This window comes from Eptatretus burgeri, chromosome 1 (assembly GCF_056783735.1).
Source record: "Eptatretus burgeri isolate ZD-2024b chromosome 1, Ebu_testis_v1, whole genome shotgun sequence".
In the NCBI taxonomy this organism is placed as follows: Eukaryota; Metazoa; Chordata; class Myxini; order Myxiniformes; family Myxinidae; genus Eptatretus; species Eptatretus burgeri.
The window spans coordinates 139,535,930-139,553,412 of NC_140961.1; the positions used below are offsets into that span (position 1 = coordinate 139,535,930).

Here is a 17,483-nt window from a genome sequence, read left to right on the forward strand (position 1 = left end):
CGCGCGATGGATCGCTCCAGTAATTAGCCAATCACGTCGCTCAATCTACTCCATTGTGCGCTGTGATTGGCTAATCCTGGCTTAAGGGCGTCAACATTAATCGCATAGATGGAAAGTGGAAACAATAGCCAGACTCGGTGGAGTCACGGCCTGGGAGGTTGCTGTGGCAACCCAAGGGCGAGACATTTCAGCATTTAAAATGACAGAGTACGAACAAACAACGCTGGGATTCTGGGAAGGCCATGGCAAAGCACCCAGGATAACCCTTGTGCCAACAAAACTGCTTCGGCAGCACCAAAGCGAGAATTTGCTTTAATGTGCCGGAGATGGCTCGCCCATTCTTCGCGAAGAACACCGTGTGATCTTTAACGTCCACAAACTAATGCTCGCAGACGAGACGCCAAGTTTCACGTCCGTTCGAGGGACAGCACACGCATTGAGGAGTCGCCCTGCCCTGCGTGTGTGTGTGTGTGTGTGTGTGTGTGTGTGTGTGTGTGTGTGTGTGTGTGTGTGTGTGTGTGTGTGTGTGTGTGTGTGTGTGTGTGTGTGTGTGTGTGTGTCGTGCCACCTGCAGGTGTCTGTGTGTGTGTGTGTGTGTGTCTGTCGTGCCACCTGCAGGTGTGTGTGTGTGTGTGTGTGTATGTGTGTGTGTGTGTGTGTGTGTGTGTGTGTGTGTGTGTGTGTGTGTGTGTGTGTGTGTGTGTGTGTGTGTGTGTGTGTCGTGCCACCTGCAGGTGTGCGAGGGTATTACAATTATTCACCATGTACAGCACGTTTTTCAGTGCGGTGAGGTGTTTTGAATTAATTATCAGCACGAGGTATGTTTTCGCTTCATGCATGTAACCCGGGTTATTTATTTTATTTTCGTGGAGCGATTGAAGCAGCCGTCAGCTGCTCATACACCGCCCAAATAAAGGTATGCGTCAGAAGACCGTGTTGCACGTTTGGAACAAGATCGCCCGTAATGTCGGTACTCTGGCGATATGTTTAAAGGCAGTAATAAATTATTATTTCTTCTTCACCACTATACCGACCTTTCCAGTGAATCTCACTTGAGTTGATTAATCTGTTATAAAAGTCCGAGTGTCCGTCTGTCCCCGAACTACTCCCTCAGTTTTGGGAATAGCCCTACCAAATCTTCTGTGGAACGTTTTAGGGTCCCAGCCGGTGTCATGAGGTAGGTTGTAGGTTTCATAAAGACCTCAATACAATGATGATTTTCAGTTTCGATCAATACGAAAAGCTGCTCCCGATCCGGATGTGACGTCACAATGGCATTTGTATTCGTTCACCTCACGAGTGTTTGTGACGTCGTATTTTGTTATATTAATGATGTAGTGTTAATTTGTGATTGGAAAGATGCTGTTTGAATGAAAATATACAGATTGAGTTTTCAAGCAGAATGAGGAAATCAAGTGAGGGGTTCCGCCCATGATATTAGCAGATTCGCCATGACATCCTCAAAATACAGTACTTCATTTACCTCACGAGTGTTTGTAAAATTGTATTTTCTTATGTTAATGATGTCGTATTAATTTGTGATTAGAATGAAAATATCGGGAGATTGAGTTTAAAGGAGAATGAGGAAATCAAGTGAGGGGTTCCACTTGTGACTTTCACAGATTCGGCATTGTAGTTTCGCCATTCTTTTTTTGCCCAAGTCCTTCACGAACCGGATGTCCAGCCCCTCCTGTCTATCCAGCACGGGTACCTCGCTGGGATATAATACGGTGACTGGAATAAAAACAAAACTCATTCGTATGGATACAGTTACTCGAACAAAAATCAAACATGGTGCTGTAGAGGAAACTGAATATTCAGATTATTATTCTTGCATATTCTTACCTGATCCATGCATCATGATTTGATTTGAGGCAATACGTCATACAGTACTTGTTTTAATTACCGAAGATCTTTTGAGGGGGTCCTTATACTTAGTTTGGTTTCAGTCAACATGATAAATATATAAAATTAACTTCCAGCTTTCTTTTCCTTTTTTGCCAAAACTGGTGCGTGCCCATACGTGCAAAGAAGAAGAAGAAGAAGAAGAAGAAGAAGAAGAAGAAGAAGAAGAAGAAGAAGAAGAAGAAGAAGAAGAAGAAGAAGAAGAAGAAGAAGAAGAAGAAGAAGAAGAAGAAGAAGAAGAAGAAGAAGAAGAAGAAGAAGAAGAAGAAGAAGAATTATGACGTCAATCGTGATATCATAGCACCGTGTCCTGTCATTGGTTTGGTAAATAAATGGCCATAACTTGGGAACCACTTGCCCGATAAATATCAAACCTTGAAAAGGCACATTCACAGGTCCCCAGCAATATACCTGGCAAGTTTCAATTAGATCTGGCCAGTGGTTGTCGAGAAACAGTGGTCGCAGACAGACACACAGACACACAGACACACAGAGATTGCTGGAATTATAGATAGACTAGTGCATGCCCATACGTGCGTGCCCGTACGTGTGTGGTCGTACGTGCATGGCCATACATGCAAAAAATAATTTCAAACCGCGTGCCAGAAACAACAAACACACAGGCCGTTCCTTTGCTCTCGCGTGGCCGTACGTACATGGCCATACGTGTAAAAACAAACAAACAAAAAACTTTCAAAGAACCACACAGGCCGTTCCTTCACTCTCGTAAACGACGACTGGATTGGGGCATTGTGTTTATCTATAAATGCGAATAAGAAATCGAGAAATTATTGGAATACACGAAGTCATCACTAACCGGAAGTCCGTACATTGTAACCCGTAATGGGGAACGCGGCTGAGGTTCTCTTCCCCATCGGCCACGCCTACGCAGCAACGTGTTCTGTCATTGGTTGGTAAATAAATTGCCATAACTTGGGAACCACTTGTCCGATTAATATCAAACCTTGAAAGGCACATCCACAGGGCCCAGCAATATACCTGGCAAGTTTCAATTAGATCGAACCAGTGGTTGTCGAGAAACAGCGGTCACACACACACACACACACACACACACACACACACACACACACACACACACACACACACACACACACACACACACACACACACACACATTGCTGGAATTTTAGATAGATGACAACCACTGAGCTGTCTTGCCTGGGTTCGAATCCCAACCCCGTTACAAGCTGCAATCCTGGTGTTTCACAGGCAGAGTGATTCATCAATGTGTGTGCCGTCCCTCTGATGGACGTTCGACGAGACGTCTTGGCTGCTGCAGATCCCATGGTGTCCTTCACTAAGAGTTGGCAATAATTCCTGTCGCTCGAATGTACAGGGGCAATGCATCAGACACAACAAATGATGGTCATATCAGGCATGTGCCACATATGAAAGAAGACTGCATTTAAAAACAAACGAATGTTCGGGAGATAAAAATTCGTTTGCATTTAACACACGCACGAGCCAATACCGGAACCAAAATGAAGAAGAAGAAACTCTAACGCATCGATTCGGTGAAACAAAAGGGAAAGTAATTTTCATTTGCTGATTCTTTTGCAGACTATAAACCAATAAACACGACGAGGATAATAAACCGGACATAAAAATTAGTTCGCTTTAACACACACTGGAGCCGAAACCGGAATCAAAACGAAGAAGAAGAAACTCACCGATTGTGTTTCGTTTGTTTTGAGGCTTTGTCTATATCTTATCGCATTTAAAATAACTCGATGTACATACATGAAGCAAAAACATGTGTACGACTTATGTGCATATATGATATATTGTGGTTATATACCTGGGATCTTTCCAATTGCACTGGGCCATGGAGTAATACCCAGGACTATTGCCTGAGACCTGCTGATCTTTTACTTCACGCAATGGTGGGTGTGCTGTATCACGTGATTGGGGTTTCGTATATCATGACTCGCCCGCTTGGGGTGGCAGTGATGTACATTCGGACGCGCAATAAAGCGGAGTTACTGCTAACGCTCTCGCTCTCCATGTTCCGCTGCGCCTCGGACACCACAGTTGGCTGACGAGGATGGTTGATCGACGAGTCACGGCTCACGGACAGGTGCCCGTTTTCATCAGAGACGACTTCGAATTGTTTTCAGAACAGTTGGGGTGCTATTTCCATGCGAATGATGTGGTCGACGAGAGCAAACAGAAGTCGATCTTGCTCGCCTCGCTGTCGCGGAGCATTATTGACTGCTGAGTGATTTGGTGGCGCCGGACAAGCCCAGTGATGATGGGCTGTCATTTCGGGACATTGTGCGGAAGATGAAAGCACACATGGCGCTGGAGAAGTCATTACAGCTTGCTCGATACCAGTTCAATCGCCTCGCGAAAGGTACAGGGGAGCGCGTCGCTGATTTTGTGGTGCGAGTGAAGCATTCTTCCGTGGCCTGCAAGTTCACGGCAGAGGAGCGTCCAGCTCGGCTCAGAGATCGTTTTATTTCTGGTTTACAAGATGCAAAAATGGTTTCGGCGATTCTACGGCTGAAGGGTGAAGCCATTACATTCACCTCAGCGGTCGACACTGCTACAGCTGTCGAGCAGACTCTCGGAGATGTTCGGGCCATCGCCGGCCGCAGCTTGCCGGATGGCCCGGGGGCCCACGCGGTGTCGCGAGTGCCCCGGGACGCACGCGCGACCTTCGGTGCAGGCCGAGGCCAGACGTCGCCGTGCGGCCGCACGAGCGGCGAGGTGACTCCGTGGACGTGTTTGGGATGCGGAGGTCGACACCTGCGCCGTGTGTGCCCGTATAAAGACACCGTGTGTTTACGTTGTCACAAGGTGGGTCAACTGAAGCGTGTGTGCCGAGGGACGTTGGCCACCGTTAAGGTCATGGACGGTGATGTGCGAGGCGACCCGGGGTGGAACCGGCAGCCGTTGATGGGCCTGTTTTCAATTGCCCCTGCGGCGGCGCGCCCGATGACGGTGGAAATCGAAGTGAACAAAACGCCGATCACGTTTCAGGTTGATACAGGAGCGGCGGTGTCGATCATCGGCGAACAGACCGCGCATAGACTCAACGGCCTGAGGCTTATCAGGTCCGACCTCATACTGTTCACGTGCACCCACGAGAAGATAACGCCAGTCGGGATGGCAGACGTGTCTGTGCGGTACGAAGGCCAGGTCGCCACGCTTCCGTTGTACGTCGTGCGGGGGAGGGGACCGTCTCTCCGAGGCCAAGACTGGCTGACCCGCATCAGGCTAGACTGGGCCGCCGTTCACCTTGTGCAACCCGTGCCAAGCTGATGGGAGGATCAGTTGGAGAAGATTCTTCAAAGACATCAAGGTTTGTTTTGCGACGACCTTGGGAAACTCAAGGGCCTGGAGGCAAAGCTCTTCCTGAAGGAGGAGGTGGTTCCTCGTTTTTGTAAACCACGACCGGTGCCGTATGCCCTGTGGGACAAGGTCAAGGGTGAACTGGATAGGCTGGAGGCCTGTGGAGTGATCTAACAGGTGTCGTACTCAGATTGGGCCACCCCGGTCGTCACGGTGCTGAAGCGGAATGGAGACGTCCGATTGTGCGGGGACTTCAAGTCCACGGTTAACCCGGGGCTCAGCGTGGAGCAATATCCACTGCCGTCAATCGATGAAATATATGCATGATTGGCGGGGGAGTCAATACTTCACGAAGCTTGATCTGTGTGATGCAAATTTTCACCTGCCGATGGATCCCGGGAGTAGCGACCTTTTGACAATCAACACGTGTCAAGGGCTCTATCGATATACCGACTCTGTTTTGGGATTGCTTCGGCCCCAGCCTTGTGGCAGAAAGCCATGGATCAGGTTTTCATTGGCCTGCCCGCTCAAACCTACCTGGACGATGTGCTCATTGCAGGGAAAACGGCGGACGAGCACCTTGCGAACATTGCCCAAGTGCTGACAAAGCTAGAAGCGTGCAGCCTGCGCTTGAACAGGGACAAGTGCGCATTCTTCAAGCAGCGCTTGGAATATCTCGGGCACATCATCACACCAGAGGGGCTGTTGAAAGCCCCTCGGAAGGTGGAGGCGATTCAGCACATGCCACCACCTCGCGACAAGACGCAGCTGCGCTCGTTCATTGGTATGGCCCAGTATTACCAAAGGTTCGTGCGCAGGCTCAGCTCACAACTTGCGCTGTTAATGCGGTTGCTCAGGAAGGACGAGCGCTGGGCCTGGGGGCCTGCACACCAGGTGGCGTTTGAGCGCATCAAGCGGCTGCTCACAGAGGATACGGTCCTCGTGCACTACGAGCCGGCGTGTCCGCTCTTATTGGCATGCGACAGCTCTGCATATGGCATCGGGGCAGTGCTCTCCCACAGGATGGACGATGGTTCCAAGCGGCCTGTTTGTTTTGCATCCTGGACCCTGTCCGCAGCAGAGCAGGAATATGCCCAGATTGAGCGTGAGGCTCTCAGCCTCGTCTGGGGTGTGCGGAGGTTTCATAAATACCTGCTGGGGTGATATTTCACTTTGCAGACGGATCACAAACCACTTCAATTCATCCTGAGACCCGAACGCGGGGTACCGGTGGTAGCGGTAAATATATGTTCGGGTAAATAAGCGGTAAATAAGCCGAACGCGAGGTACCGGTGGTAGCGGCTGCGCGAATACAGCGGTGGTGTCTATTTTTTGCTGCTTACGATTACGATAATCAGTTCCGAAGCACCGAGAAGCATGCTAACTGCGACGGGCTCTCGCGCTTGCCGTGTGCGGAGGGTCCAGCTGCGTCTGAGTCGGCCGACCGGGTTGATGTGTTCGCGCTGGGCCAGGTCCAAAGCAGGCCGATCACGGCCAGACAGGTCGCGGTGGAATCGGCTCATGATCCAGTGCTCGCCCGTGTCGTCCAGGCGATTTCTACGGGGAATTGGAGCGATCTACCTTCAACACCGGCATTTCAGCCTTTCGCGTCATGCGCATCGGAGCTGTCGTTGGTCCAATGGTGCGTTATGTGAGGAATGAGGGCGGTGATTCCACCGAATTTCAGGCAGCGGTGTTTGGAAGAACTGCATGTCAGTCACCTTGGCGTTGTGAAGACCAAGAGTCTTGCTCGTAGCCTGTTGTGGTGGCCGGGGTTGGACAAAGACATTGAGCGGTTGGTTAAGCGTTGCACCACGTGTCAAACAGATGCTGATAACCTGCGTCGAGCTTCAGGACTATGGCCGACCCCAGATAGGGCCTGGCAGAGGGTCCATGTAGATTTTGCGGGGCCGGTTAATGACAAAATGTTTTTGATTGTGATCGATGCATTCTCTAAATGGCCGGAGGTTGTAGTAATGCAGCATACATCAGCAAACAGTACAGTAGAGAAACTGCGGATGATCTTTGCTAATAAAGGATTACCCGAGATCCTGGTCTCTGATAACGGTCCGCAGTTCATCGCAGGTGTATTTGATGAGTTTATGCATCAAAATGGTATTCGACATCGAAGGTCCGCACCGTATCATCCTGCGACTAATGGGCAGGCGGAGTCGTTTGTTAAGATGTTGAAACGGGCTTTGCGCAGGGGGGGGGGGTGTTGCACCTGTGCAGACGGTGGTCGATGTCTTTTTGCTCCAAATACAAGAACGCCATTCATCCTGTCACGGGTGATTCACCTGCCATTCGTCTCTATGGACGGGCATTGCGGTCCAGACTGGATTTGCTGCGACCTGGAGGGTCGGGGAGTGGGGCGATGTTGCGCCCGATGCTGCTGCGCGGTTTTGTGTGGGACAGCGGGTAATGGTGCACGATTATTTCCACGGTTCCAAATGGGTGCGGCTGTGGTCTCTGTGGTACTGGGGCCGGCGAATTGCATGGTGCGGACTGATGGTGGGGAGGTGTGGAAGCGGCACGTGGACCAAATGCATGATCGCTGTTCAGCGTCACCCCCCCCCCGTGCCGAGCGATGTGGGACCCCCTCCTGTGTTGTCGCCGTGGCCAGACGTATCGCCAGGGCCGGACGTGCCGACGCCCGCGGGGTCTTCACCTGATTCAGTCCTGCCCGAGGACGACGGGCGAGCTGGTCGGCCGGGGGCGGTTGTTGTTGCGGATGGGGCGAGTCCGGCGGGGGTGTCACCTCGATCGAGCCGGGAGGCGGTTTGAGCCTGGGCCGTCTGGCGGCGCTGCCCGCCCGAGGCGGGTCAGGACACGGCCGCGGTACTTGGAGGATTATGAGTGTTGATTGGTTTCGTTTGGTCATGTTATAATTGTCATTTCATCATTTGAATTATAATTTTACGAGGGGAGGAGTGTGCTGTATCACGTGATTGGGTTTTCGTATATCATGACTCGCCCGCTAGGGGTGGCAGTGATGTACATCCGGACGCGCAATAAAGCGGAGTCACTGCTAACGCTCTCGCCATCCATGTTCCGCTGCGCCTCGGACACCACAGTGGGGAACGATTTTATTGGGGAGGAGTCAGGTAAGGCGGCCAGCCAATGGGTGTGAAACAGTTGGGCGGAGTCAGAGCAGCTTCACACTGACCCATGTATAATACGTGATATTTTCTCAGTCCCAAAGGGCATAACTCTGTGAAAAATAGACCAAACAACGTGAAACTCCAACTTGCTCTGTAATGTATCATAATGAACCCGTGTACCAAGTTTCAGTTGAACATGTTAAATGGTATGCAGAAAAGTCGGACAAAACACAGGTGACAGTCGGGCGGACGGATTATAAAAAACCTGTAGTCCCCTCTGGTGAAATTGGAAAGGGACTAATAAAGGGAAAATACATGAAATGAATGCAGGTAAAGAAGGGGAAATAATTAAATGAAGAAGAAGAAGAAGAAGAAGAAGAGAAAGAATTGAAGAAGTGGAAGAAGAAGAAAGAATTAAAAAGAGGTAGAAGAAGAATAATTAAAAAGAAGAAGAAGAAGAGGAATAATAATAATAAATAATTAAAAAGAGGAAGAAGAAGACAGAATTAAAAAGAAGAAGAAGAGGAAAAGAAGAAGAAAGAATTAAAAAGAAGAAGAGGCAGAATAATAATAATAAAAAATCTGTCAAGCAGTGTTGACGAAGCGCATGCGTTCCATGTGACACGGGCTTTGAGGATGGGAGAGGAGGAGTAGGGGGAGGAGCCGAGTGAAACACACTGAATATATAATATATTAAATTATTATTATTTTAACACACGAGCTGAGTCGACTTTCTCCTGAAGACGTGCCGCGGGTCGATCGAGCAGTGGAGATCACGGCGCCCGATTTGAGCTGTTCAACCCTCAGTCGCTGGCTGCTGTCGAGTGCGGACTGAGTGAGTTCGGTCGTGGAGGCGCGCACTGAAATAATTTGCCAAGTGACGATCATGTGGTAACGCATCAGTACAGTGCAGTACAGTGCAGTGCAGTACAGTGCAGTGCAGTACAGTACAGTACGCAGTACAGTGCGGTGCATGTACTGTTCGGCTATTTAATGTGTTATTAAACGGGTCTCGGCTGGTGGCGCCACCATGTCGGGGTCTCATGCGTGGTAATTTAATCATGGTTTTGTCAGTTATGAGGAGAGGGTGTGGTGTGGTGTGGTGTGATTGTGGTGTGGTGTGGTGTGTGATGTTTGTGTGGTTTGTGTGTGATGTTTGTGTGGTGTGGTTTGTGGTGTGTGGTGTGATGTGGTTTGTGGTGTTCCCACTACTGGACTATGTGAATGCAGTATGCTCGTCACGTTTACTCGGAAATCTTGTGACCACGTAATGCCGCATTGTCTTGCAGCCTTAGCATGATGACATAGAGCCGTAGGTCTCGTCGCTCACCTGGGACGACGACCAGCTCATGGCAAACCATGTCCCGGACCGTGACAACATCGGCACAAGTCTTGCCATTAGATCCAACTCGATGTTGTGAACTGGGATGGAACAAGTTGGTGGAGCATGAGCTGGTGGTAATCGTATGGCAGCTTACCTGCCGGGGTAGCTATCATTTCTTGATGCAGTGCCCCTCTACCAGTACACACACTGAAACTGGTGCTCATTTCGCCGACCTTGGAAGGATGACAGGCTGAGTCAACCCCCTGGTGTATTAATTCAGCGGCCAACAGGGCTTGAACTCAGGACCCTCGGATCCCAAGCCGCCACCCTAACAACTGAGCCAACACCAGGCTTGAGCATGAGCTGATACGAGTTTGGGCAAAAGGTCGTGCGTGGGTCCAGCTTGCATTCTCCGTACAGAGAACCACTTGTTTCGTGATGCTTAGCTGCTTAGCCTGGGTTTGAAGCCACACCCAGCTATAAACTGCCATCCTGGTGTTTCACAGGCAGAGTGATTGATCATAGGTGTGTGTGTGTGTGTGTGTGTGTGTGTGTGTGTGTGTGTGTGTGTGTGTGTGTGTGTGTGTGTGTGTGTGTGTGTGTGTGTGTGTGTGTGTGCGCGCGCGCGCCGTCCCTCGGATGGCCGATGAACTGGCCTTCCGTCTGTGGAAATTAGTTGGTGGGCGTTGAAGACCCCTCGATGTCCTTCGTGAAGAGTAGGTAAGGTATCTCCGGCGCCCTGAAGAAATTCCAAAATTCCTGCTCAAACCTACAGAGGACACTGCATCGGTGGCACAGCCACAGTCACCCACAGACAATGATTATTTTAAGACACACAGACCGGTGTCTTGTGCTGCATACATACATGTGCCCACAGCCTTGTGCTGCATACAAAAGAAGTGATTGCATGTTTGGAGTCGTTGATGGTTATTTATCTATTATTGCTGTTTATGAATTTGGATCTGATGCTATGACTTTCAATATGATGTTGGGTACTTTGTTGAAGAGCATCCTGTATTCTGCAATAAAAAGTAACTTGGGGCCCTCTGAGGGGAATTGGTGGGGCAAATGTATTTGTTCTGTGACTAGTAATCACTCCCCTCTTCTCCCTCCCCTCGTGGGGCAACTTAGCATAACAATTGTGCATTTTGACGGCAGTGGAAAATGGCTGCCACAGCCATCAGCGGCTGAATTTGAGATGGCCCAATATCCAAATCTGTTCATGATATGTTAGGCTACTAGTGTGCTAAATTTGGTGCTTTCCTCACAAAATGCACAATTGTTATGCTATATTTAGCTAAGTTGCCCCACTACCCCCCTCTGCAGCAGTGGTCAGTAAACCTTTTGTACGTGACATATGTACAGGTGAAAATCGTGTCATCTTCCCCCCTTCAGGTGTGGGGAGGGGGGATATTTTGTGCCCATGACCTCACACTGAGGACCTCCAACACACATGCAAAATTTGGTGGAAATCGGTCCAGCCGTTTTTACCCCTCAGCCCGAATTGGCTAAGGGGTATTGTCGTCATCGGTGTTGTCCGGGCGGGCGTCCGTCTGTCTGTCAACTTTTGGTTTCCGTCGATTTCGAGGAGAACGCCTTGTCCGATTAAATCCATTTTTGCAGGGTATGTTGGGGTTGAGTAGAGGAAGGTTCCTTTCGAAAATGGGCGCGCTGCGATTTTCAATGTGGCCTCCATGGCAGCCATCTTGTCCAGGCGGGCATCCGTCCGTCTGTCAACTTTTGGTTTCCGTCGATTTTGGAGGGGAACGCCTTGTCCGATTAAATCCATTTTTGTAGTGTGTGTTGGGGCTGGGTCGAGGAAGGTTCCTTTCGATAATAATCAGTGCGATGTGATATCCAATATGACGGCTAGGGCAGCCATCTTGAATTTGGTTTCTGGACAATAACTTGAGAACGGCTTGACAGATTGATTTTATTTTCATGGGGTTTTAATGGGGGTGGTGAGAGGAAGGTTCCTTTCGATATACAGCACAATCCGATATCCAATATGGCGGCTAGGGCAGCCATCTTGAATTTGGTTTCCGGACAATAACTTGAGAACGGCTTGACTTATTGATTTCATTTTTGTGTGATATAATGGGGGTGTTTAGAGGAAGGTTCCTTTCCAAAATGGGCATGCTGCGATTTTTCACTGTGGCCGCCACGGCAGCCATCTTGAATTTGGTTTCCGGACAATAACTTGAGAACGGCTTGACAGATTGATTTTATTTTCATGGGGGTATAATGGGGGTGTTTAGAGGAAGGTTCCTTTCGTTATTCAGCACAATCCGATATGCAATATGGCGGCTAGAGCAGCCATCTTGAATTTGGTTTTCAGACAATAACTTGAGAACGGCTTCACACATTGATTTTATTCTGGCGAGGTATAATGGGGTTGAGTAGAGGAAGGTTCCTTTCCAAAATGGGCATGCTGCGATTTTCACTGTGGCCGCCACGGCAGTCATCTTGAAATTGGTTTCCATCAATTTCGAGAACGCCTTGTCCGATTAAATCCATTTTTGCTGGGTGTGTTGGGGTTGAGTAGAGGAAGGTTCCTTTCGAAAATGGGCGTGCTGTGATTTTTAATATCGCCACCATCTTGAAATTGGTTTGCGTCAAGGGGCTGAGGGGTTACGCCTGCTTTGCGGTGCTATTTTTGATTCTATAATCATCAGATGTCCATGCACGCAAAGATTTGCCTTATTTTATATAGTATTTATTATTATTATTATTATTATTATTTTATCATTATTATTATTATTATTATGACTCAGTGCTGCTTTTATACAAAGACTGGTGACACCAAAGTACTTTTACATGAACTAGGACAATGGTGGACAAATCGACAAGGTGTATTTTATTTTAATCCGGTAGGAGGGAGGGAGGGGGAGGGGGGGTCAGCGGCATCACGAAACATGGGTTCAGATGGAAATGCCAAAGGCTCCAACCCAAGGATATGTTTTAGGGTGACCTGCACATCCTGCTATATTAAATGAGGTGGGTGTTGGGAATTGCATTGCATTGCATTGCTGAAAGTCACAGAAAAATAAAAACTAGGGCTGGCTTGAACTCCACACCAAATTTTGCATGCGTGAAGATGGGACCCAGGCTCAGGTCATGGGCAACAACACCCCCTCCCCCCAATCCTTCCCTAAAAGGTGGGGAGACACCTTCTGGTTTTCACTTGTACATGTGCCACAGTGCAAGTGGTTTACTAACCCCTGCTGAGCACAGGGAATTGTTAGCCATGGCACAAAATATATTTGCCGCAATCCCTCCACCCCCCCCCCCGCCCCCAGGCTGATCTCCAAGGAAGTGGTTGTTTCCAGTTTTGGAAAATTGCACTTTTTAAAATTAATATAAACTATAAATTTTATATAATTTTTAATATATAAACTGGAAGAAGTCCTTTCTTTCAAGCTTCTGGGTCTCACTATCTGCCATGATCTTTCCTGGGAAAGCTACATTTCCAACCTGGCCTCCAAAGCCAGTCGCCGACTGGGAATCCTCCGTCGTGCAAAGTCCTTCCTCGGCCCACCTGAGTTCCTGATCACATACAAACCTTTCGGCTGCAGCCTCATGGAGTACTGCTCTCCCCTCTGGGCTGGTGCTCCTGCCTCCCACCTTTCTCGGCTTCATGCTGTGGAAACCAAGGCATTTCGGATCATTGTTATCTCCCGCGATGAGGCTGATTCTTTGGGCCTCAGGTACCGACGGCGCCACACCCCATGATCCAGTGAATCCATGATTCCCCAGGCCCGACCCAGATGTCTCTTGACCTCTGGCTCAGTCAGCAGAGGAATGAATATCACTGCCAAGGGAAGTGAATCTCTCAGTGACCTCAACATCCTCACTACAAACAGGTACAGACAAGATAGCAGCTTTCAAGATGTCATTGAAAGCCTGGATCATAGTCTTGATCCAGGAAACCCTTAATCCCAGTGGCGCCGACTCCTCATTCAGCACCTCGAGGGCCCCCAGAAGGATATCCAGAGTCTCTGCAAAGATGACTGCATCATCTGTGAATCAAGATTAGAGATCTTGACTTTCCAAAACAATGCACTACAGCTTGATCCCTCCGACATCCTCCCCCAGAATCCAGTCCATACAAGTGCTGAAAAGTGTGGGGTCCAGTACACACCCCTGATGAACTCCAGTAACGACTGGAAATAAGTCAGAGATCTCACCACATCTCACAGCACTCTCAGTACCAGAGTAAAGTTCAGACATCAGATTGATCAGTTTTGGTGGCACCCCACAAAGACCAAGAATTCTCCATAGGGAATCCCAATTCACTTAATCAAACGCTTTGCAGAGATCAACATAGCCTGCAAGCAGCCCCTGCCGAGACTTTCATCTACATTTGATGAGGACCCGAAGAGAAAGGATACCGTCAATCGTTGACCTCTTTAGTGTAAAGCCTGACTTCTCTGGGTGCTGGTACTCAAGCAGATGGTGGCAAACTCTGTCAAGAATTCTCTGAGCAAACACCTTGCCCGGCACTGAGAGCAGTGTCACCCCTCAGTAGTTGTTGCAGTCCTGGCGATCATCCTTCCCTTTCCAGAGAGGGTCAACAAGTCCCCTCTTCCAGTCAGTTGGGATGATGCCTGTGTTCCCAGCAGAGCACAGAACTGCACGCAACGACACGAGTACAGCATTTCCATCAGCCTTGAGAAGTTCACCATGGATGCCACAGATCCCAGGAGCTTTACCCCATTTCAGCCGGTTCACCGCAGCCTGTGTTTCCACAAACGAAGGTGTATCACAGTTGATTGGAGGGTCAGCAAAAGGGATAGGACACCCCTGACATCCAAATCAGCCTGGTGCAGCCGCTCAAAGTAACTGGCCCAATGGGCCTTCACTTCGGACTCCTCTGTTGAGCCTACCACCCTCCGCTCAAACTGCAGTACTCAGAGGGATGGGCTTGGATGAACGCAATGCGTCAATTCCTCCTGTAAGCAGGATGAGAATCGTTTGACCACAGGTGATGCTCTACCCCCTGAAATTCCTCCACATAGGCCTCCTTGTCCACCCTTCGCGCACGTACAGTTTTACGCCTCAACTCCCTGAACAGCTCAGCTCTGCCATGAGGCCTGGTCCTGCAACTCTGGTCAATGGTATCCAGTGTCCCTTGAGAGACAAAATTCTTTTCTGCCCTACGGTGAGTTCTAAGACATCCACCGGCAATATCAAGGATGGTGGTCTTGAAGGCACTCCATAACTCTTCAGGACCTCCCAAAGCACCCAGACCCCCCAAAATCTCCACTCAGCTTGTTCGCAAACTCCTCAGCTACCCTCTCATCCTTGAGCTTGCCAACATCCAGCCAAGGCTGGGATGGTACCATTCTCCTGGATTTAAGGTGCAACTTCAGTGTTGTTACAACAAGCCGGTGGTCAGTATTGAGGAACGAAGCACTCCAGTTGACCCTGCAGTTCTGCATCATCCTCCAGCGACCATCAAGAGAACATGGTCAATCTCCTTTGCCACACCGCCAGCGTTGGAATACCAAGTCCAGCGATGAGCCTGTAGGTGCTGAAACCATGAACCAGCCACCCTAAGTCCATGACTTCTTGCAAAGTCAGGGAACTTGGTGCTTTTCTGGTTCACAGTACCAGACCCATTGGGACCAACACCTGTCTCATGTCTCATAACCATCCCTATCAGTTCCAGTCGATGCATTGAAATCCCCGAAGACAAGAAGTGTATCTCGCTTGGGGTACTGATCAACCACAGACTCGAGCGCAGCATAGAATGCCTCCTTCATGGTGAGATCACTCGCCTCAGTCGTAGCATATCCAGAGACCAGGGAAATGACACCCAAGGAGTGGGTCTCAAAAAAAATCCTTGGTCTCAAAAATACACTCATTGACCAGTGTTACCTCAATTATCATTGGACACACCTACAGCATCTCCTTGGGCATGGTAACCATCAGAGCGACAGAGGTGTAACCACCTGCCATGATCTCTTCGCAATCCGGGCTCCGAACCTCAGAGTGCTGCAATACCGAAGTTCATACGCTTGAGCTTAGATGATAACAGAGACAGGTGATCATCCTCTCTCTTTATAGGGATAGGACATTCCAGGCACCCACCCAAAGGGAACGCCTCAGGTTAACCCAAGCAGACCGTCGTCTGGTGGACGACACCTTAGCACTACACTGACACACACAACCGCAATCTGACCCGGGAAGGTTCCCCATGGTTTTCCTCCTATCATCAAAGAGTGGAGGTCCCGAAGACTTTGCCTTCATCCCGTCATCCGGTGAGCTGCCCTGCGGAAGGCAGCTGCACAGGAGGTACTCCCACGGAGTGGGTTTTCAGATTTCTTTGCATTTTTCTGTTTTGTGGAGTGAAGGGTTTGATGGTGGCTGGAGTGCAAATCCTGCCACCAACCTCATAAAAAATAAAGTAACCCTACTGCAGGAGGACATCCGCAGACAGTTTGGCACTCGATATTGATAGCCGTTGGCTTGCAAAGAGCTCCTCCGCCCTTTGACAGGTTTTTTTTTTCTTCTTTTTTAAAATACTGCTGGGTGTTCATAATCATATACTCTCCTCACCAGGTAACCCGGTTTGGGGGAGACTGTTTAGCCGTCGACAACCCGACCATGAAAGTGGTTCGTACAGGCTAAAATGATACCGATAGCAAGTCGCAGATATAATCTGGCTTGACCTGACAATAATATATTTGCCCCAATACCCTCCCCTCCCCCCCCCCCGACTGGCTGATCTCGAAGAGAGTGGGTGTTTCTCGTCTCGTAAAATTGCACTTTTGTTTTTTGTTTTTTATTTATTTTATTGTTTGTTTGTTTATATAAACTGGAAGCACCCGCTCCCTATGTGAGTGGTCGGGGGGGGGGGGGGGGGTTATGTTAGCCTTATTCGAACTTGTAATTCAAAACACCTTGCTGCACTGGAAAATGTGGGGACAGGAATACTGTACCTTAAAGGGTAGGTGCTTGTAATACTCTCTCCCACCTAGAGGTGGCACTACATGATGCACATTCACAGGGAGAATTTGTGTCTTTTCCTTCACCACACTCCCCACCCCCCCCCCCTCCCCAAGACCACCACCAAACTTTATGTCGTTTTTTGGAAAGTACTCACATCCCTCAACTTATCACATTTTGTTGTGTTACAGCCTGAATTTAAAATGGATTAAATTGAGATTAAATTTTTTTTTTATGGGCACCGATCTACACAAAATAGATCGGTGCCTATGAGGACAAAGTGAAAACGCATTTTCAAAAGTTTTCGTACAACTTAATTAAAAATGAAAAGCTGAATTGCTATGTATTTTAACAAGTATCCAACCCCTTTGCGATGACACTCCAAATTGAGCTCAGGTGCATCCTGATTTCCTTTGATCATCCTTGAGATGTCTCTCCAACTTGATTGGAGTCCACCTGTGGCCAATTCAATTGATTGGACATGATTTAGAAAGAAACACACCTTTCTACATAAGGTCCCACAGTTAACAGTGTATGTCAGAGAAGAAACTGCACCATGAAGTCCAAGGAACTATCCATGAAACTCCAAGGTAAAATTGTGAGAAGGCAATGATCAAAGGAAGGAAATAAAACAATTTTTAGAGTGTTGAAAGTTCCCAAAAGCACAGTGAGGTCCATCATTAGGAAATGGAAAGAATATGGAATGACCCAGACTCTTCCTCAAGCTGGCCATCCAACCAAACTGGGCAAGAAGGACCTTGGTCAGGGAGGTGATCAAGAACCCAATGACCACTGACAGAACTACAGAACAGAGTTCCTTGGCTGAGACGGGAGAACCTGCCAGAAGGACAACAATCTCTGCAGCACTTCACAAATCTATGCTTGAT

The 17,483-nt window shown here is 48.8% G+C and overlaps 1 protein-coding gene across 3 annotated transcripts in view; it reads left to right on the forward strand.

The window, feature by feature from the left end:
• The first annotated feature begins 8,926 nt into the window (after positions 1 to 8,926).
• GNL1 (G protein nucleolar 1) overlaps positions 8,927 to 17,483 on the forward strand; it is a 79,405-nt gene continuing 70,848 nt past the window's right edge. For 2 of the 3 annotated variants that reach the window (XM_085845230.1, XM_085845222.1), the window contains exon 1: positions 8,927 to 9,156. The gene's annotated coding sequence lies outside the window, so the exon portion shown is untranslated. The remainder of the gene's footprint in view (positions 9,157 to 17,483) is intronic. The other variant, XM_085845240.1, reaches the window with a different exon arrangement.